Source organism: Antechinus flavipes, chromosome 4, assembly GCF_016432865.1.
Source record: "Antechinus flavipes isolate AdamAnt ecotype Samford, QLD, Australia chromosome 4, AdamAnt_v2, whole genome shotgun sequence".
In the NCBI taxonomy this organism is placed as follows: domain Eukaryota; kingdom Metazoa; phylum Chordata; class Mammalia; order Dasyuromorphia; family Dasyuridae; genus Antechinus; species Antechinus flavipes.
In genome coordinates, this window is record NC_067401.1 from 485,144,371 (window position 1) to 485,168,288 (window position 23,918).

Sequence of the window (23,918 nt, forward strand, 5' to 3'; positions counted from 1 at the left end):
AACAAAGAACATGTATGTATATGTCTGTGTAGATTATATAGATGTGATATATGTATATACTACATAAATACATATATACCCACAAATATAAATGCATATTTCTTAAATACTTCAATTTGTCGAACACTTAAAGTATCTACGTTATACTCCCATTAGCTTTCTTTCTCCTCCATCATCTGTAGTTCATAGCTTTGGTTGTCCACAAAATCCTGTCTTACCAAAGTAAGATACATATATATTTACATTTTAATACATTTCTATTTGTTATATTTGAGTTGGAATATCAGGCCATGTTGGAATTTACATAAATACAATTCTGAGGGATTTACCTGGCACTGTAGAATGCTACAAAATTTTACAAAATGGAAATAACAGCCATGAGCAAGTTAAGACTGTCAGGTGCCTTTAGTAGAAACAGCTCAAAATGGCAGGGGTTTCATTTGATTTATCTGATGTGAAATGTGAAGTAAAAAAACAAAACAAAACAAAATTTTTAAAAGGGCACAACCTGAGGCTACTTTGAGAATGGGCCTGGGTACTAGTTCACCTTTTGGATATAATTTTTTAATAAGTATTTTTTTCTTTTTTAAAAAAGAGAAAAATTCCACCTTAGCATTGTCTGAATCAAAGGACAATAAAGACAAAATAAACTTTAAAAGGAGTAGTTCTAAAAATATTTTCAGGCAAGACAAACTTTGATTACCTTGGAAACCATTACATTTTTGTTTTTTGTAAAGAAGATGAGGATGTAGCACTTAAAGCAATAGTTAGTCTCAGATCACCTTTAAAATATTTTTAAAATCTCTGAAAATGCCCTTCCAAAAAGGCAGCCTCTTTTTTTTTTAAATATGGATTATATCTATATTTACTGTATTAGAAATAAAAATGGTTCTGCATTATTATGAAAATATTTTGATCTCATAAATCCCCTAAAAGGACCTCAGGATCCCCAGTGGTCCTTAGACCACATTCTGAGAATCATTAACCTAGAAGAAGAAAGAGCAAGAAGTGTAAAGAAGCATGAGTTGTTAAGAGAATCAATTATATCCTGCAAATTAGTTTTTCTACACAATTGATTTTCAATAATCCATAATAGAGTTCAGGAAATACATGGAAAAAAATCTAACTCATGGGAAGCTTAAACTCAAAAAACTGGACAGTTATATAACTGTCTCTTCCTTACCTTTTCTTTTTCTGATAATTAAATGGTTGAGACGATTGGCAGCAAAAGCCAATTTTGAGAAATTCACCAATTAAATGATCAGCCTTAAAATCATTAGGAATGGAGAGCAGCAATTCTACTACAATTCACGTACAAATTCTGAAAAATATAAGACTTGGGCAGAGGGAAAAACCAAGCAGCCAAATGTAATCTAGGAAGGATGAGAAATGATAAGGTGTTAAAAAAAGATTATATATATATATAATGTTTATCTTTTATATATCTTATATAAATGTATATATTTCTTATATTTCTTATGTAAAAGATATATCATTTATATATCATATAAATATATATCTTTTGTTTCTTACAAAATGTACATATTTATCTTATATATCTTACATAAGTATATATATTTATCTTATATATCTTATATAAAAGATAATATATATTTATCTTATATATCTTATATAAAAGTGATGTGTATATGTGTGTATGTGTGATCGTGTGTGTGTGTGCATGTGTGTGTGTAAATGTTTCCAGGGCTTTTTGTTTCAGGAAAAGAAAGTTATCATACTGTATGGGAAAATCCTAAAACTCAAGAATACCACCAACAAGTAGGGATGGCAATAGTTAATTAGGCACAGAAGTAAGGCTGCTGATGGGAAGTAAGTAGATGATCTTCAGGACTGCACATTGGGGGAGGTTCCTAATACTGCATACATTAATAAGGAGGTGAGGGTGATAAAGAATTGTGAATGAATGAGTGGAAGGAGGGGAGGAAAAAAGGGAAGCAGATTTAGGGTTAGTATTGGAGGAAAGGGGAGGAAACAAGAGGAGAAAGGAGGAGAGACCTGATTCTGTCTCCAACCTCCCCTGGCTGTAGCAGGACCGATTAACAACTCCATAACCCACACACCTGAGCCCATGGTGCTTTGATCTTGCAGAAGCATCTGATACAGTATCTCATAAAAGAGCACTCACAAATGATCTGAAACTTATGCATGTGGCCACAGGCATTATCATGTGGATGGAAAGTGGTTTAAAGTCAGGAAACCCAAAGGTAGCAATGAAGAGTAAACCACTGAAATGATAGTAAAGGAGCAAATTCAGTGCTAGGTGCAATCTTTTGAAATAAGCTATAGCAGATGAAATTAACTTCATCCACGCCAATCCAATCAGCATATGGCACTGAACTGGACTTTACGTGGACCAAAGTAGCTAGACCAAGAGTACTTTGGGGAAGTAGAACCGACAATGCTCTACATTTCCAAGCTCTGCTGAGGTATGACCCTACCACAAAAAAAGTGTAGCCTGACCATCATAATAGTATCCAGTCCTCTGAAAAAATTACTTTGTATATATCTTTTTAAAAAATGTATTTATTTATTTATTGACTAAATACTTATTTATTGACTACTGCTTTTCTCCATTAGCAAATATGTTCTTTGAAGTCAGAGGCTCTTTCTGGGATTGGGATTCCAATATCTCCAATGGTTAATAATTGTGCCCAACAGGAAGTTGTGCCCGTGCCCAGAAGAATGTTAATTTCCCGTTTCCTACTTTGTCTCTGTCTCTCCAACACCTAGTAACTGGGCCTGGCATACAGTAGGCACTTAATAACTGCTAGTTGGATTGAATGGATTGTAAAGTAGAATTTAGGTTTTTCCTTTCTGTGACAGACCCAAAAGAAAAAAAATAAATTTCACATATCTTCAATAGGTGAAGGGACTAAAGAGATCACCATAACATCAAGGAGTTGCCTAATTAGATTTTAGGGCCTCATCATTTCAAGCTTCATAAAGCAAACTAAAAGAGACTGGAGAAGGGAGGCCAGTGAAGGAACAAAATGAGTGAGAAAGTCTGTTTTACTGTCTGTCTCCGGTAAAGCCACACACTTGGCACATGGAGATTTTGTGAAGAGAAAAAAGTAGGGTCTGACTGCACTACAAATCTGTTCCCTGGTCTGTGAGAATAGCTCTAAAATACAGGAGGAAGAGTGAGGAAATCAATACTTGGACTGACATGACATAGTATAATATAAGATATCTTGCCCTTTTACTTTAGTGCAAGAAAAACACTCCTGAAAAGCAGACTAACAATAAGTGATTTATTTACATAGCGTTTAAAAATTAGCAGAGCACCATATAAATTATCTCATTTTGAAGGTAAAATGAGCCTTTGAAGTATTATTACCATATTACAGATAGAAAAATTGAGGCTGAGAGGCATTTTTTGTACCTCTTGGACTTAATGTTATAATGAATGAATAAAGTGACGTGACTTGCCGAGGATCACACAGGTAAGTGTCAGAAATGGCATTTGAACTCTGGTCTTCCTGATTCCAAGATTAGCATTCAGCGGATCTAAAGCTGTCCGTTTTTGAAGGGGATCAGGGAGGTGATGCCATAACATGCAAGTGAATTGGAGTGAAGTGAAGGAGAGCTCTGCAAAAATCATTTGTCTCACTTCCCCCTTTAGAGCCATAGGGGAGCCAAGAGGCAGATATGGATCACAATGACTGGAGATGGCCTGGATGAAATGGGAGACCTTGCCCTTTTTAAGCTAAGGTCTTTAACAGATATCAAGAGGACTGAAGCAACACCCATTCAGTGGTTAAGGTTAGGTAAGAAAGAAATGAGGCAAAAAAATGACCTTTTAACCTAGTCAAAAAAACCTGACTGTTAATGATTAATGGAACTGGGGAGCAGGAGACCACCTCCTATATCTCAGGGAATAACATAAATGGGGGTCAAGGCTGACTCTGTTACATATATAATCAGGGGCTCAAGTCTCTTTGCATAAGACTTTACATATTGGTGGAGAGTGTTACTCAATGTTTATATTTCATGCCTGTGATGGAGAAAGAATTGGTGAGAATTTAGAAGAAAAATTTTGTTTCAATCTTATACTTTCAAGAAAGACATCAGATTCTAAGTTCTCTCTCTCTCTCTCTCCACTTAAGAGTATTTCATTTTTTTCTAATTACATGTAAAGATAGTTTTCAACATGAACTTTTATAAAATTTTGAATTCCAAATTTTCCAGATTCTCTCTAGGGAGAGATTCCAACTACCTACCATAGGATCTGAAGATTTAGAGCTGGAAAAGACATTAGAAACCATGGAATTCAACTTCCATTCATTTTATAGATGAGGAAACTGAGGCCCATTTAGGTTAAGTGACCTGTCCAACATCACACAGCTCAGTGTGAGAGGCAGTATTTGATCCAGGGTTTCTGAGACACCAAGGTCAATGGCATCCACTATACCAAATTACTTCCTGAAGTTGCCAACTATCCTTCCCATGAAAATTATGTTAAAAGCTCTAATAGCTATTATTAATTACTATTATTCAAACTCACACTAACAACAATCTAATTGTATATTCCCAGGAAACTAATGACAGAAAGATCCCCCTTGCACCAAAAGTTTTATTTATTAATTTTTTTTTTTTTTTTTTTTTTTTTGCCAACAGCTAAGAACTGGAAACAAAGTATATGTCCATAGATCAGAGAACAGCTAACCAGATTACGGCATAGAAAAAGAAATGTAATCCTATGTCCCAAAAGAAACAATGAGTAAGAATACAGTTGCCTATTTGTCATTTCTAGTTCTATCACATCTTTTATAAAGCCCCACCTCTACTCATTCAGCCAGCCACAACTCCAACTCAGGTCTTCATTCTCTCTGGTTTAGAACTGTAGTGAGAGCAACTGAAGGGATCTCTTTATAGTGGGTCACTTTCCTACTCAACAAACACCAATGGCTCCCCATTACCTTGATAAACAAATGCAAATTCTACTTAGGGGAATTTGAAGCCCTCTTCTACCTTTTTCAACCTTCTTATGCATTCGGGTCCTTACCCACAAAACTCACCCCCTGCATCTTCAAAGTCTTTCCATTAGTTATCTCCTATATCCAGAATACACATATTCATTCTCTCTCTCTCTATTTCTCTCTCCCTTCTCTTCCCCACCCCATACCCACCTTTATTTCTTGAAGTCCTGGCTCTAAAATGGGTAGCTCCATCTGCAAGAAAACTTTACCTCAAAAAAAAAAGGAAGAAAAAACCAAACTTTTTCTTCCTATTCCTGCTTCCCAACCCCTCCCTGGAATCCTTTTGTCAGCTTCATCTGTCTTTCCTGCCTCCTTGTCTGCCATCTGTGATCTTTCCCATAAGAGTAGAGACTCCTTGAGGGCAGAGACCATTTTGGTTTTGTTTTTTTTTCTTTGTATTCCCAGAACCTAATATGGTCCCTGGCACTTGGCAGACACTAAATAAATATTTGACGGAACCCAGAGATTTACATGGGGGAGATTTACATGAACGAATGCAAAGTGAAGTTGGCAGGAGCAGAACCATACTCCTGTGAGTTACAAAATCTGAACAGGAAACAAAGCAAAAATTCCAAATAATGACCAAAGCTGGCCTGGAAGAAGGAAGGAAAAAATGCCCTTCCCTGCTTTTGCTGAAGGGGAGAATGAGGGATATGGTCATTTCATACCTGATCAGTCTACAATCAGTAGATCCGAAGAACTGTCCTCCCTTCTTTTTCATTCTTTTTATCCCACCAGTAGTACCTGGCACTTTAGGCTCTCAATAAATTCTAGGTTGACTGAGTGACTGATCTCTCAAACTAAAACAGTCCCTTATTAGATTCCCTGCTTCCAGTCTCTCCCTTCCTTAACCATCCTGTACACAGATGCAAATAATGTCCCCAAAGTCTGTACAAGTATGACACTCCCCTTCCCAATAATGTTCAGTGGCTCCCTAGTTCTTTTATGATAAAACAAAAATCTCTCAGCTTGACATTTAAAGTTCTTCCTAATTTGGCTCCAATTTACCTTTCCAGACTTTCCGCATATTACTTCCCTTCACACACATTATGTTACAAACAAAATACTGTTCCTTTGGCATTTAATCTTGCTGCCTATACCATCAGCTGGGGGAAAAGTGTGTGTTTCCTGGAATGCACGCCCTTCTTATCTCTAAACTCTAAGAATCCTTTCTTTCTTTAAGGCCCAGTTCAAATGTCACCCACTGAGGGAAGCCCTTTCTTGGTCTTCTGATGGTCCTTAAATTATCAAACAGTTGCCTATTAGCTGATAAGCTGTATCCCTACCTCCTATACCAGGCAGAGCAGGAGAGCCTTAGTGACTGAACACAGTGCCTTTCACATAATAAATGCTTAATAAATGCTTGCTGAAATCAATTTCCCTCACACCAGTGAGAGCAAGGATGATGATGCATTAAGGGAAAAGCCTCCTCTCTCCACTCAGCATTTGCTTCTGGTGAGGGGCTTTCTCGAGCCAACGCCTTTAGAATATTATCATCTGTGTCTCTTCACTTGCCTTAAAAGTCAGTGAATAAACCTAAACTAACCAGCCTGTGTCAGGGTCCCTCCCGCCTCCTCCAGAGCCATCATGTTTTGAACTAAAGTGGCTGTTTGCAGCCACAGTCACTGCCCAGATAATTGCCTGCTTTGCCCTATAACAAACAGCACTTTGTTGGCAAATTGGAGGTAGGCCTGAAATGGGAGGGGGGGGAGAATGAGGAGAAAGAATCTGGGGCCTGCAAACAGAGTTCCCATCCATACAACCTCGAATATCATTCTGCAGGTAGGGGAAGACTAGGAAATCAGAGGAGTTTGGATGAACATGAATAATACTTTTAACTCCCCCTCCCCCAGCTACTCACAAAGAGCCTTCCTTCCCCATCAATCCCCTAAACTGGTCCAGGCTGTCTAAGTTTTCAATTAGCTAATCTGCCAATAGCAAAGGAGAAAACAAAACAAAAGATTCCCTCACCCCCAATAAGAAATATCTCTAATGCTTGACTTTCCTTCCCAACCCCCACTTTTCTCCTTCCCTCCCTCCTTTCTTCTCTCTTTTCCCCCTTTCTTTCTTTTCTTTTTCTTCTCTTCTCTCTTTGCCTCTCTCTCCTCTCCTCCTTTTCCCTCTTCTCCTTCCCCTTTCCTCTCTCCTGTCTCTTTTTTCTTCCCTTCTCTCCCTATCTTTATTTCCCTCCTTCTCTCTCTCTCTTTCACTTCTTTCTTTTCTCCCTTTCCCCTATATTTCACATTATTAATTGCATATAAAACTTTAGAATATGAAACCCACACTACAGATTACTTATACAACTTTTCTACATAGACGGCCCAACAATATTTCCAAATCAAGAAATCTAAACCATAATTACTACCCGAAGATCTCACAACTGGTAGGGATCCCAGAGGCCATCAAGCCCAACCTGTGTCCAAAAGGGAATTCCAAATAAATAATCCTAACAAGTGGTCTTCTAGCCTTTGTTTAAAGCTTTACCAAGAGGGGAAACTTACCACCTCCTCAGACAGTCCATCTTTCCCCTCAAACTTGGTCACATTTGACTTTGTCAATAGCATCACCTTTAACATATGTTCAGAATCCAGGTATCATTCTTGACTTCCCACCCATATCATCTAGCACCCTGAAATCATCAAGCCCTGTCAGTTTTTTCCCCACCACAATCTACAAAATCGATCCCCTCTTCTTCATCTCTATTACCACCACCATGGATAAACCTGTGGTCTCAAAGGCTTCCATTAGCACAAACCTAGACCAGAGGTATTCAACACATGGCTGCAACCCACATTTCCAGGGCTGCTGATCCAAATTAAAATGTAATCAGGAGATATTGAACAAAACTTTAAAAATACAATTAAATACAAACAACATTACATTTTAAAACTAAGTCAACATGTAGCCCACAGGGATCCTTATGGCTTAGCAGGTTCCCTTTGACACCATTGCAGAGGCTCCCAAACAATCTTCCCTTTTCACTCTGATCTAGCCTTCATAACTGCTTCCAGATTAATCTTCTTTGTTCAATTATGTCACTCCTTTGCTCAAACAGTTCAGTTCAACAGACATCCTAAATGCTTATTATATTAAGGCATGATGATTTGGCTGAAGTTGCAAAGACAATAAGAAACAAGCTTTGTACTTCAGAGGCTTATCTGCTAACAAGAAACAAGAGAAGTACATAAATTAAGTCCTATAACAAAGTCTGGGAAGGGCATGAGGGTACAAGGGGAAAAGGTACTAGCTTTGCGGAATCAAAAGCCCTGGATTCAAATTTCCCATATAACTTGACAATTATGTGATCTTGGGGCCAGTCATTTAAGTTCTCATCTATAATATCAGGGACTGAACTAGATGACCTCTGAGGGTTACTGTAAAATGAGCTGGAGAAGGAAATAGCAATCCACACCAATATCTTTGCCGAGAAAACCCTAAGTTGGGTCACCAAGAATCCGACACGACTGAAAATGACTGAACAACAACTTCTTGGAAGAAGTGGCTTCTAAATTACATTAGATTTTGAAGAAAGGAACTTTAGAAAAGTAATAGGAGAGGTAGGGGAGGACCTATTTAGATATGAGACAGTAAAAGAGAATAAAAGAAAAAAGAAAAAGAAAAAAAAGAAGTGTAGAGTATTCCAATTTTACCAAAACACAGAATAAGGCAAAGGAACAAGTAAGAGATAAGAATCTGGAAGAGCCCAAGGGGAAGTGGGAGTCACAATTTACTTTGAATCTATTTTTACTTCTCTGTATATCTGGTGTTTCCCCCAGCAAAATGTGAGCATTTGATTGCAAGGAAGGACTGTTTCAGTTTTGACTTTATACCCCTGACACTTAAGATAGAACAAGCACTTAAGAGATGCTTACTGAACGAGCTAAAGTTTAAATTCATCCTAGCATTCAAAGCTCTCCCCAATTTGTGTGAACAATTTAACTTTTAGCTTAATCTCACGTTCACACTCCCACTACGGCTCTTCTCAAAATGAGCTTTTCGGCACCTTTGTACACATAGATTCAGAGCTAGAAAGAGGCTTAGAAATCAGGTCATCAACAGGATGATTTCAGAAAGGCCTGGAGAGACTTACCCGAACTGATGCTGAGTGAAACGATCAGGGCCAGGAGATCCTTATATACTCCAACAACAATACTATATGATGACCAATTCTGATGGACCTGGCCATCCTCAGCAATGAGATGAATCAAATCAGTTCCAATGGAGCAGTAATGAACTGAACCAGCTACGCCCAGTGAAAGAACTCTGGGAGATAACTAAGAACCATTACATTGAATTCCCAATCCCTATATTTTTGCCTGCCTGCATTTTGGACTTCCTTCACAGGCTAATTTTTGTACAATATTTCAGAGTCTGATTCTTTTTGTGCAGCAAAATAATTGGTCATGTATACTTATTGTGTATCTAATTTATACTCTAATATATTTAATCTCTACTGGTCATCCTGCCATCTAGGGGAGGGGGTGGGGGGAAGAGGGGAAAAATTGGAACAAAAAGTGTGGCAATTGTCAATGTTGTAAAATTACCCATGCATATAACTTGTCAATAAAAAGCTATGAAATAAAAAAAAAAATCAGGTCATTTACAAGAAACCACGTCCCAAAGAGAGTCTGTGACTTGAGGGACACACAGCTGTTTACAATGGTCTAAGGGAGAATTTGCATCCAGGTCTTCCCGACTCCATATCTATCATTCTATCTACTACATCAGGGTCCTGTTTCTTGGGCCTAGAATATATTTATCCTTTGAGGTTCAGATGAAATGGGCACAAGGGTCCATGAACTCTTTATTGAGATTACAAGCTTGGAATAGTCTTTTCCCCTCCATTTATTGAATTCTGAAAAGCGCTTGGCTTCTATGCTTTTATACACTTAAGATATATCATTGTTTTATGGTAATCTGTGTACGCATAACAATTCCGCCCCCCACAAGAGCAAAAGCAACATGGTAGCAAAGGGCAAGGACCCTGTTAATGTCTGATTTGCCCCCAGAACAGTGGTTTATCAGTCAGTCAACTGGTCAGGAAGCACTGAAGTGTCTGCATATACCAAGCACTGAGCTAAGTGCTAGAGATACAAAGAAAGGCAAAAGGATAGTCCCTGCTCTCAAAGAGTTTACAATCTAACGAAAGATACAATCCTCTGTACACAAGTAGTGTTTAATAACAGCCCGCCTAATGTTCAGTCCAGACACACCAGACAGCTTTAATGGCACTGTGACAAACTCATTCCTGGAGACTGCATTTTAGGGAGAGGAAGTTTTGGTTTTTTCCCTCTGCCCTGGTTCCATGATACTTCTGAATGGACACTAATCTTCCTTTTCAGGACTGAAATTATAGAAATAAGAATTACTTCAGATGATTTTGGTTTTGCTACAAGATTCCCTTTTCCCAGGAACTTTTAAAATGAATCAGTCATTCACATCAGGCCAAAAGCCAAAAACATGGAATTAATTTAGGCTCAATCTATATGGGTAGGGGAGTACAAAGAAGACTGAGTTTGGAGTTGGGAGGTATGGGTTCAAATCTTAGCTTGACTACTTACCTGTGTGACCTTGAGCAAATTAGAAAATTTCTTTAGGCCTCAGTTTCCTCATCTATAAAACAGAATAATGCTAGGTGATCTCGAAAAGTCCTTCAATTAATAAATCTCAAATTATCACATTATGAAAATGTGTCATTGAGTCACTTTGCCCTCAAACTCTGCACAGTGAATATTTATTAAATTTTAATTCTTAGAAGGATCCTCCAGGATTTCCAACTATGGATAGAGTCCTTGAAAAACCAGTATTTCTGGAGTTGGAGGAATTTACCTATGTAATAGCTCCAGGAAACTGGTAGGGATCTTCCTGATCAAGGAAAGCCAGAATTTCCATCACGGAAACACTAGATAATTTGAATGTTAATGATATTTTAGCTCAGTAATATTGTATGGGTATGTTTCTCAACATATTTTTAAACCATTTTTCAAAGTGTTATTATTTGTAGGAGCCATGGCTGTGTTTATAAGTAAAAAGAAGGAATACTTTAGGAAAAAAGAAGAAAAATAACTGAGAAATCCAAGGTCCTTTCCCTAGAAAAAAATTGGAAATGTTGGGAGAAACCTGCTATATTTTAGGATGATTTGGTGGAGGCTTTAAAATAAAACACTTCCTGCCTTCCCCTCCCCGCCCCCATCTAGAATCTAATATTCAGTATTAAACCAAATTAAAATGTAAAATATTAACCCCCTCTCTCTTTTAAAAAAAAAATTACACTCAAAACACTCTGCTGCCCATTCTGCCTAGGAGAATAAAGACCAATATCATTTGAAAATATAAAAGCCCACCAAAAGTCAAGCAGGTTGGTGGCTCCCAGACCTGTTCTTCATTCCAATTCTACCCCTCTCTTGCAAAGCGGGTCCATCCTTTGGTTTACTTATCCAAAGCTAGGTTCTACATCTGAACTTTTCAAATGGTAAATGGCCTATGCAATGGGAATTTCCCAGCTTTCTTAGCTCCTTCATTGTTCTTTCTTTACTCCTGTTTTCATGCCTTGATATTCCTCAACATTCACTTTATAACCTCCCTTTCAAATTCTCCAAATGTGAATGCCATTAAGAAGTGATGGAGTGAACAGAGGATCATGGGAACTGGGAAAACCTTTACAGACTACTTAGTCCAACACATTCATTTTACAGAAAAGGAAACTGAGGCCCAAATAAGATCTGATATTTAGAACACAAAGAGACCACTGAGTCCCACTTTCCCTTTAGTATCAGGGGGCTAGATTTGAAACCAGGTCCCCTGTTTTCAGAACAAATGCTCCTCCCTCTCTACCAGGCTTTAGTTTTCCTGTCATCTATCATGTTTACTTTGTAATACTTTTAAATAAATTAAACTATTAAATAATATTTTCCTCCCATTTAAAGATTCTATTTGCTCTCTTCCTTCCAATCTTAAAATATAAAACAACATTCACTGCTTTTCCTGCTATTTCCTGACACAGATGAGCTCTCCCTTTTTTTAACCAGGTGATTATTTTCCTGTTTCTCTATTCCTGGTACCAAAGGCAGCTCCACCCAGATGACTCTCCACCAAATGTACCTTTTTCTATTGGCTGTTTCCCTCTCCCCATCACCCATAACTCTTCCAACCCCAACCCACCCTCAATGAAATTGAGAATTCCCAACATTAGAAGCCCAACTGTTACCAAAGGGAGTCCTTTTCTTTGTTTCCCTTACAGGGGGTTAGAGCATTAACAGGATCTCCACCTGCTAATGAAGTTAACTGAACTTCCATTTATCCCCATTCTTTTATTTAGCTACTTCAGGAAGGAAAACAATTCCAAATCTAGTGACAACTTTCTGCTTGAGCCAGGTTCTCAGTAGCTTCACACAGAATGAGAGGGAGAGTAGGGATTCTGCTGTCAGCATAGAGATGGATACAGTATAGGAGACGGGAAGAGCTCCAAGGCAGAGAGGAAATCAGATTTAGGACACGGCACATGGTATACAGAGTGACCCTCGAAACAACAAAGGGATACTCTGTACAACACACTGCCCAGCACGAAGTGATTTTAGTAACTAAATACACAGATGACCTCCCTTCACTTCACATAACACACTGATACTTACACACCTACCTACCTAAGATGGCCCTAACCCATAAAAACACATAATATGATGAATATACTGTAAGCAGACACAATGTAACATACAGAGCCCCCATTAACAGTAATCCATTGATACTTTATGTGATCACAGCTCAGGCACTAATGGCCCTGAGTACTCTTGTTACACATAACACCTAATTTTCACAGAACCACTTAGGAGCATTAGCCAAACCAGTCCCATAGCTTGAAAAGGATGGAGGCATTCAGACTAAGGAAATATGATTTTCAAATTCTAGGCTGCTAAAACAGTCACTGTTACCCTGAGGGCCTAGAGTTAGGAAAATGTGGGTTCAAACAATTTCAGTTTATATTTGCAAACTAGCGGGATAGAACTCCAGGCCTGAAGTCAGGAAGTGTGACCCTATTCTTAAATTCTATCTGCCTTTTTTATTTCAACTGTAAAATTGGGATAATATCACGGACTTCATAGGGTTATTGTTAAATAAGATACTATTAGGTGTAGAGAATGAAAGCTGTCTTCTAGAAAATAGATTATAATTGCTCTGCTTGGCCTGAGAGGGAATAATGAGGATCAATATAAAAATTGCAAAGGATAGGCAAGCAGAAGCAAAAGGGCCCATCCCAAAAGGAATGCATTGGGAAGGAGTGAATTTCCCTTCCCTGAAGGTCTGCAAGTAGAAGTTGATAAGTAGTCATTAAGAATGTTGTAAACAGGAGTCCTGACCCAAGAATGAGTTGAATTAGATGACTTTTGAGATTCCTTCCTAAGCTTCTAGGATTCTCCCTTTTTCAAGGTCCCTTCTAGTATTGATTCTTCCCTCTTCTCGTTCCCCTCCCCCCCATATATATATATATGATATTTGAGTTCCAACTCTTCTACTACTTATTACCTAGTAAAATAATTTCATTTCTTTCTTGATTCCTTTATATGTAAAATGGGATCAATACTTTTATTACCTATCTCAAAGGATTGCTATGATGAAAAAAAAGTACGTAGAGTCACTTAAACTTCTGTTTTTCTCAATTTCCTCATCTGTAAACTAGTGATATTTAAAGCAAGTATCTTGCAGGGTCAAATTGTGAAGATCAAATGAGATAATGATTCTAAAGTAATGATTATTTCCATCACTATTATCATCACAGTACCAACAAAGAAGATTAAATATGTTGTAGCTATACAGAGCTGTATAAATGTAATTGTTGTTGTTTGATTGTGTCTCACTCTTCATGACCCCATTTGGAATTTTCTTGGTGGAAATACTGGAGTGGTTTCCCATTGCCTTCTCTAGTTCATTTTTCTGATGAGCAAACTGAGGCACAGGGTTAAGTGACTTGTCCAGGGTCGCCCAACTAGAAAATGTCTGAGACCAGATTTGAACTTCTGACTCCAGATGCAGTGCTCTATCCCCTGGGCTAACTAGCTGCCAATTATAAACAACTATGTAAATAAGATATCACTATATTGGCTTAATAGTAGAAAACAAACAAGCATTTATTAAGCACCTATAAGTGCCAGGGTCAAATGAAAATAAAAACTATGTGCAGACACTGCCGCAATAGCAAGATTTCAGTTCACTGAAATTATAAGGCACTTAGGACTTGAGCACAATATAAATATTTATTCATTGAAGTCTTGTGCTCCAAGGATAAGGTTCCTCACTATTTGTTTCTATTTGCATATATTTTGTTTTCTTCAATAAACATGAGAACTCCTTCAGATCCAGCAGTGAATGAAGCACATTGGGAGCCTTAGAGGAAAGTCACTCATGTCTACAGCACCCTCTTCCATCTTGCAAGAGGTTCTCATGGGATACTATCCCTCAGGATGGCCTTTAATAAGTGTGTCATAGCAACAACAAGATTATGTGATGATCAATTCTGATGTGGCTCTTTTTCACAATAAGATGATTCAGGTCAGTTCCAATGATCTTGTGATGGAGAGAGCCATCTGCATCCAGAGAGAGGACAGTGGAAACTGAGTGTAGATTACAACATAGCATTTTCACTTTTTTTTGTTGTTGTTTGCTTGCATTTTGTTTTCTTTCTCATTTTTTTCTTTTTGAGCTGATTTTTCTTGTGCAGTATAATTATGGGAATACCTATAGAAGAACTGCACAAATTTAACATATATTGGATTACTTGCTGTCTAAGGGAGGGGGGAAAGGAGAGAAAAATTCGGAACACAAGGTTTTCTAAGGATGAATGTTGGAAAATACAAGTCACTTAATCCTGTCTGCCTGTTTCCCCATCTGTAAAATGAACTAGACAAGGAAATGAAAAACCATTCCAGTATTTCTGCCATAAAAACCTCAAATGGGTTCATGAAGACCCCCATGAAGGACTGAAAAATAGCCAAACAATTATGCTCTTTCTTTCCAAATAAAGGAATCTAGTTCTTCCATTAAGTGACTCTGTGACCTGGGAAAAATTAGAGGAAAATTCTCTGAGAAGATTTCATTTCAATTTAATTTTTGAAAAATATTAAGGATCAGTAACTGAATGGAGGATGTTCTACCTGGTACTAGATGACCAAGACTGCCCCTGTTCTCAAGGGAGCTTAGTTAGTTAAGAGCATTTATTAAGCACCTATTATGTGCCAGGTCAGAGCTATGACATGGAAAGAACTAACTAGAATGGAAAATAGTATATGGAAAGTGAATCCAAGTGAGGCAAACAAACTGTCCCCATGAATGCTAAGAGGTGAAAGGTCACTACTGAGCACAAAGGTCAGGAAAGGCTTTCTGGTGAGAGTGAAGCTGGGATTTAAAGAATTGAATAGCTGGGGTCAACAGAGGGGAAGGGACAGGAAAAAACATTCCAGTAACAGACAATAACTCCGGAGTAAAAGCATAGAGATGGGTCAGCAGGTTACTAATTCATTCACTTAAGTCAAAGAGCTGACTCTCTTCTCCATTCTCTGATGGAGACATCTACTGCATTTGGAGATAGAGGGAGTAGGGATATATGGGCCCTGAAAAACAACCGAAGCAGAAAGAGATAAACATGCTCAGAGATCTGTAAATCAGAAAATCACCTTGGTCAGTGGAGTTGAAGAGTTAACGATATCAGATGGCAAACAGACTGGAAATGGTTCTTCAGTTTTTCATTTCAATAAAGCAACAGATTCGATTACGCAGTATTTCTGAAAAGCGAAAAATGTCAGCTCGTGGCGGCCAGTTTCTTTACCAGTGACAGGTTGTCAGTGTCATATGATGAAGCTGTGATACAAGCTGGAAATAGTTCGGTGTCTAACATCATTTTCCTCCAATCTGGATTTCTTAATGTCCACTTTTTAACTGCTCTCTGAGCTTCACAATGTTAGCTGGTTGAGCACAGAGGATATCAGCAAAGGGATTTGGAGAAAAAGGGTCCTGTTTGGTAAAGGTCCTAATTTCACCAGTAAGGTGGGGGTAGGGAGACTACTTACTACATGAAAAGTCCTGGCTGTGGTGGACTTAAGTCATAAGCAAGCAGGTACCCTGGCCTAGTTAGAGAGCAGGTCTTAGAATCTGGAAAATCTTGTTCACAATGTCTCTTTCTTTTTCCCTCCCTTCTTCCCTCTCCCTACCTTTCTCTTTTTCTCTCTCTCTCTCTTTCTCTTTCACACACACACACACACACACACAAAGTGTTCTGGGACTGGGAAAGCCCCTCTTTCCTTGGTGTTCTATATTCAATGATGCCATAAATTGCAAAGAAGGTGTAGACCTGCACTGCTAAAGGCAATTTCTTCAACTGGGAGTTCCCTGAACCAAAAATAAAAAATAAAGAAATCATAGAGCCAGTATGTGTGTGAGAGAAAGAGAGAGAGAGAGATTGAGAGAGAGAGAGAGAGAGAGAGAGAGAGAGAGAGAGTGATTCTAAAGGGACTGAAAGAAAGAATCCACTTAATGGAATCCAACCCCAATAATGGTGGGTAAGACATAGAATGAACATGTCTTAATTTCCTTATACAACATCCCTAAGCATCTGCTTGAATTCTTTTATTGTGATGGGAGATTTAATTCTCTCCCTTTTGTTAGGAAGATTTTCCCTTAAATTAAGAAAAAGCTGCCTCCTGCAGTTGTTAAAATGACCAAATATAAAATCCTCTGTTGTAAAGGCAAGTACGTGGTGAAATAGTCAGTGCACTGACCCTAGAATCAGGAGAATCTGAATTCAAAACTGGCCTCAGACATTTACTAGTTGTATGACCCTAGACAAGTCACTTAACCCTAATTGCCTTAAAAATAAATCCTCTTTTGTTCAAAACCTGTCCCTCCCACCTTTCCAGTATTTTTGGATTTGATCTCTCTCTCTATATTCTGCAATTGGGGGGATGCTAGCTTTCTTGCTATTACTCTGACAAGATCCTCCCACCTCCCAATTTCCCCGACTACCCGCCATGTTAGGAATTATCTCACTTCTCATTACTTACCATACCTCCCAGCTTCCTTTGAAGCCTCAGATAAATTAACAGCACTTTCTGCAAGAAGCCTCCCTCAATCCCATTTAATTCTAGTACCTTCCCTCTGAGATCACTCCAGTTTGTTCTGTCTTTATCTTGTTTCTACAGTTATTGGCATGTGTTTCCCCCATTAGACAGTAAGCTCCTTGAGGGTAGGGACCACCTAGTCTTTTTTTCTATCCCCAGTGCTTAGTACAATCTCGAACATCTAGTAGGTGCTTAATAAATGCTTGATAACTGATGGACTTATTAAGCTCCCTGAGGCCAGGATTGCTTTAAACAATTCTTAACTTTCCTTTTTTTCACATGACAACTTCAAATGTCTGATTCCTTTACCCAAACCTGACCTAGCCTTCCAAGTCTCCTCAAACTCCTGGCTGCCCTCTTCTGGATCTGGGCCAGTGGATCCATGTATTTTTTAAATGCATCACCCAACACTTTGGGCGTGGGCTCAGTAGGGCTGAGCATATTGGGATGGCCATCTCCCTCATTCTACACACTGTTCTTTTCATCAGGGTACCCAGAGATCACCTGCACTTTCTTGGCTGCCAAACAATAGATATTTATAGCTAGAAAGTACTTCAGAGGCTCCTTAGCTCAACTTTCTCACTTACATATTAGACTTATTGAATCTGCAGCTCACTACACATAATTGTAGGCCACGGAAGAACTGTCACCTCCATAATATTCCATCTCTCTAAGAAGTATGGTGGAAACGGGGGGAAGGAGGGACCACACACTTGCTCTTCTCTACGTCAACTCTCAATGGTTAGGGATACAAACCCAAACTGTCAAATGCCAGGCGGTCATCCATGGATTTATCTAGCTCTTTAAAAGATGTGATTTTAGCCAGAAAAGGCTCTGATGGTAAGAAGCAACACTGTATAGAGTTATTCACTGAACCTGGCCCACTAGGCTTGGAGTCATGACAACCTCAGTTCAAATTGAGTGTCTGGCTGTGTGATCCCAGAAAAGTCATTAAAAACAAAACAAAACTCGATTTGCCTCAGTTTCCTCAATTGTAAGGGATAAAAGAGTAGCTACTTTCCATTTGATCTTGCTGTGAAGCTCAAATGAAGTTAAAATTTGTAAAAAGCACTTAATACATATTGACACCCTATAAGTACTATTTAAATAATTATTCCCTTCTCTTCCCCTAATAAATGCATTTTGATTTGACTTGTCATAACTCTGTCCAAGTTTCAAAGCATTCATACATTTTGTGATTTTCCCAAACTTAAATCACAGGAAGCTGGGTGGTACCCATGCTGGAGTCACCACTCCAAACCCAAACTGTCAAATGCTAGGCGGTCATCCATGGATTTATCTAGCTCTTTAAAAGATGTGATTTTAGCCAGAAAAGGCTGTGATGGTAAGAAGCAACACTGTATAGAGTTATTCACTGAACCTGGCCCACTAGGCTTGGAGTCAAGAATATCTGGATTAGACCCTATATAACCCCGGGCAAGATATGTGGCTGTGTATACATACATATATACATACATGTATATATGTATGTATACATGTGTGTATGCCTCAGTTTCCTCACCTGTAAGATTGGATTCATTACAGCACCTACCTCCCAGTATTGTTGAGAATTTCAAAAAAGATAACATATACATGGAACTTCACAAACCTTAAAATACTATATGAATCCTTTTTTGTGCTTATTCAGTGGCTTTCAGTCATGTCTGATACTTCATAATCCCATATTTTTCCTGGCAGAGAAACTGGAGCAGTTTACCATTTTCTTCAGCTCATTTTATAGATGAGCAAACCGAGACAAAGAATTAAATGACTTGTCCAGAGTTATAGTGCTATTAAGTATCTAAGGCTGATGATGAAGATGAGCCTTCCTGATTCCAAGTCCAGCGCTCCATCCACTGTACCACCTGGCCATCTAGTATATAGATGGATTATTTATTTATTATTATTAAGTGATCATCTAATATTATATATGTATATCTCCTCTTAGCTTGCCTCAATCTTTAATGAACAATTTTACCCTCTTCAATTTCTATGTGTTGACAGTCACTGAAATTTATATAGAAGTCCAAAATTGCACAAAGTACTTTACACACCTCATCTCATTTGAGCCTTACAACCCCTTCAGGAAACAAAGACTATTATCCCATTTCACAGATGAGAAACTAAGGCTGAAGTAAATGCAAGAGGTATGATTTGATCCTTACTCTGTGGACACCCAATCTACAACTATGGCACACTATGGCACTATATTAAGTGCCAAAGAGGATATAATCTGTTTATTTGAAGTCTGCCCATTAGGAATTGTATGGAGCCTACTGGGTGGGGCAGGGACAAACATATGAAACCCAACACCTTGGTTTTCTAAATACAAGAGGCAACTTTATGTCTCAAATCATTCTGATGAATTCTGATTAATCACTGCTCTTCTCCATCTCTATCGCATCTTTTATAAAGTACATCAGTCAGAAACACACCCAGCATTCCAGGCTCTCCAACATTAATATAAATATGGATTTAAATATGTTATTAAACATTATACATTAAAAATATATGTAAATATATATGTATAAAGGGAGATATACATATATGTATGTATATAGATATAGAAAGACACATAGATATATATACACAACATAAATATATATCTGTATATACATTTATGTGTATATATATGTGTATGTATACATATGAATATATACTGTACAAGACATGGTGCTAAGCCAAGGATGGACCTCAACCAATACTTCTCAAATTGATCCAAAAAGGACACATCTTGTTCTGTCACCAACACAATCCTTGGTACTGGCTTGGCCGGGTGGCAATAACAGAATCCTCAAGAAATAGCCAACGGTGACTTCCTGTCTTGTTCCTCAGTAATGATTATTTTTTCCTCTAAACATATGACCTTTATATTGCTTCCAACAGAAAACTTCTGTGACTTTTCTGCACACTCACAACCTGGAGCTATCATCCCTAAAAGTTACAACTTTTGGCTGGATATTTCCTTATATGAAAGGGCCTAGTTATACTTAAAAACTCGAAGATCCCATTGTCTTAATTGCCCTCCATCCGATCATTTCAATAATCTGGTATGACAGAGATACTAAAGATAGCAAAGATACTCAGAGGACCTGTACAGCCCTGACCATGTCATTTCCCAATTCAATCAACCCCAGTGGCTCCCCACTTCCACGATCAAATTGTCTATTGTCTATGTGGTGTTCAAAGCCCTTCATAACCTGGCCTCTCCTGACTTTTCCAAATGTTCTCATGCCTGATTTTCCTCCAGATCTTCTCCAATCTGATGATACTGACCTCCATGATCTTTCTTCCATGAGATAATCATCTCCAGCCTCCGAGCATTTTCACTGACTTTCTCCAATCTCACACCTGGAATTTTTTCCCTCCTCATCTCCAGCTCCTGGGCTTCCCTCAAATCCCAGGTAAGATAGAATCTTCTTCAGGAGTCCCTAGCTGATCCTTCTGGAAGTTAGCACCTTCCCTCTGTGATTGCCTCCAATTTTGTAGTCTATAATTTCTCTCTACATAGATATTTATGGCTCTTCCCTATTAGACTATAAGCTTCCTGAGAGCAAGGTCTAATTCTGGACCTCTAGACTTAGTGCAAGCTGGGAATTTCTCACATGGCTAAATTTCTCTGCCAATAATATTAGGCAACTCACCAAAATTTAGTCCTTGAAAATCACCTTAGATGGTAAAGCTAAAGGATTTTCCCAGAGGCTACCCACAAGTAGTCTGAGTCAGAGGCAAGTTTTGAATCTTACTGGCTAGTTACTATTCCCAGGAGGAGGAGCAGATCACTCCACCTTTCATTAGAATTAAAGTTCCCTGAGGACAAGGTCAGTCTTCAACCTTTTTCATATCCACAATTAGCATAGTGATTAGTGCTAGGTAGATGCATCTTTACAGAAAGAATTTCCTTATCTATAAAATGAAGGCTTTGGATTCCATGACGTCTGTCTGTCTCTTCTTAGCTCTACCATTCCGTGATGCTGTTTCCTCCTATGTCAGTTAAGATCTGCAGCCTTAAATCCAGGCTCTACTTAGTACTTGAGTGACTTTGGGCAGAAGTCACCTCCCTTCCCTGTTCTTACTTTGAAAATGAGGAGGTTAGGGGCAACTAGGTGGTCCAGGGAATAGAGCACCAGCCCTGAAGTCAGGAGGACCTGAGTTCAAATATAATCTTAGACCTTAACATTTCCTAGCTGCGTGACCCTGGGCAAGTCACTTAACCCCAAATGCAAAGAAAGGAGAGAGAGGAAAGAAAGAGAGAAAGAGAGGAAAGAGAGAAAGAGAGGAAAGAAAGAAAGAAAAGAAAGAAAGAAAGAGAAGGAAGGAAGGAAAAGAGGGAGGGAGGGAAGAAAGGAGGGAGGGAGGAAGAAAGGAGGGAGGGAGGGAAGAAAGGAGGGAGGGAGGGAAGGAAGGAAGAAAGGGAAAAAAGAAAGAAAATGAAGCTGATCTAGACATTCTCTAAGATCTCTTCGAGCTTTAAGTCTCTATAATCCAATGATCCATGTCTTCCTAAATCCACTCACCCAGACAAAATCATCTCACCCACTCTAGATCTCAGATTCTGTTTGTAATCTCCATGTCATCAAAATTTTAATAGCTATTGATGTGGAAAAATGAACTATGACCAATTTCTGTTCCTAAATTCAAATACATCACACATTATTTCTTCTGACAGAAAATTTTCTTTCCCTCCCCCAAAAGTCATTTGTCTGAAGTGCTCAGTGACTTCACCAGTTCAGTCAGTGAGGAAGTGAGAATCACAATTTTGTAGTTCTCAAGGTCTTCCCTGAAACCGATCTTGAGGATGGCTATCATACTGGCAAATGGCCTTCCTTCTGGCAGAGTGGCTGTTTATAAATGGCTACTACACATTTTGGCCCGAAGTTCCAGAATTTCACCCTTGATTTCCTTCAAAGGGCTTGGATGGATGCCACCTGATGTCAGAGATTTAGCCACATCTCATCTGTTGATTACATTTAGGACATTCTATTGATTTACTGCTATTTTTTTTTTTTGTCCATCTGATCCTTGTGTTCCAAAAGATTGCTTTCCAAGAGGAACTTCACTGATGTATTTCTAAGCAAAATACCAAAGTAAAAAAAAAAAAAAAATCAGTCTCTCCATGATCTCCTTTTCCTTTCCTAATTTATCTTTTGTACAGTTATGGGATCTCACTGGTTCTCTATCTGCAATCTAGCCTCTAAGGTACTAAAGCCTTCTGTAAGACACTTTTCCAATCATTTCTTTGGTCTTGGAAACTTTCTTGGTTTGTATCCCTCCTGATACATTCTGCAGACTTCTCTCTCCTCCCTTGGGCTATTGGGATTTAAAAAAAAAAAAAAAAAAAAAAAAAAAAAAAGCTGTTTTTTACTCCCTGAGATAAACAGAGAGGGATATTCTCTAAAGGAAGGAGTACCAGGAAGGGGCCAGGTACACAAGGATAATACTATATAGCAGTAGAGAGTGCACACAATAGAATGGCATGCTTGTTATACACCTGATTTTACAAAGAGTTTCTGGAAGCCTGCATCTTATCAGCTCAAGTTTTGAGAGTAAAAGCTGTGGTGTCTAAATCAATATCCCCTGAATGAGGACTGTCAGAGTGCAGTTCCTTATCCCCTGGAGAACATAGGTTAGCTGAGAAATGTACCCATCCATGAATTAAGCAAAGGCCAAGGACTCCCCACAAAGAACTTTTTTTTCCTGCAACTCTAAGATTGTCCTTAAAAAATCAAAGCCCCGAGGAAAAGAAAAGGAAAATTCACCCTCAGGAGAACTAAGTCCTTATCTAACTATGGCCTGCATTCATTGCCTCAACAACCTTTTAACAAATCTCAGACAATTCTGATCAGACAACTTGGAGCAGTTTGAAAAACAAACAAATACTTCTCTTCCAGAAGCCAGAGCTGAATCATGAGGACCCCAGGGGATGGAGGCTTCCTGCAATACTCCATCCAGGGCTCTCAAAGAGCAACTCAGGAGAAGGCATTTTGCTAAGCAAGAGCAACATGACTTAAGAAAAATCACAGCAGAAAACAAATGTACTTCAGTATCATACACCAAATATTACCTTAAATTCTAATCTGACACGAATGAACGAAACAGCTTTCACTAAGTACTTACTATGTACCAAGTACAGTGCTGTGTGGTGAGTACAAATAAGAAAAATAACAAGACACTCATTGCTTTCAAAGACTCAAAGTGTCTATAATTGAGAGGAGACAACATTTAGGAAAGCTTTCAGAGAGATGATGAAGAGAAGAGGGGGGAAGGGAGAGAAAGAGGAAGCGGGGAGAGAGAAGACAGAAAAAGAGAAGAAAAGAGAGGAGCGGAGAGGAGAAAGGAAGAGAGAAATAAAAGTAGAAATCTTTTTTCTAATTATGACTAAGGAAAAATTCAAACTAAAACAAAAGAAAAAAGACTATCAACAGCATAGAAGTAAAAAGCTTTTGCACAAAAATCAATGCAGCTAGGATTATAAGGGACACTATCAACTGGGGAGAATGGGGGAAATTTTGTCACATGTACCAGTGAAAATCTGATATGAGCAAATTGTATGAGGAATGAACATAAACAAGATCACTGATACATTCTCCAATACAGGATACAATTTTCAAAAAAATTACAAACTCTTAACAACCACATGAAAGAGCTCTAATCATTAATAATAATACACAAATCAAAACAACTCTAGGGTTTCACCTCCTACCCTTCAGATGATAAAGATGGAAATCATCAGTGTGTTGCGGATAGACCTATAACTGGCACAGACATTCTGGAGAATAGTTTGGAATTACATGAGAAAAATCACTAATGTGTT

General features: G+C 38.4%; 1 protein-coding gene across 2 annotated transcripts in view; it reads right to left on the reverse strand.

Moving 5' to 3' along the window:
* LRRC8D (leucine rich repeat containing 8 VRAC subunit D) overlaps positions 1-23,918 on the reverse strand; it is a 142,162-nt gene that overhangs the window by 109,389 nt on the left and 8,855 nt on the right. The window lies entirely within an intron of this gene.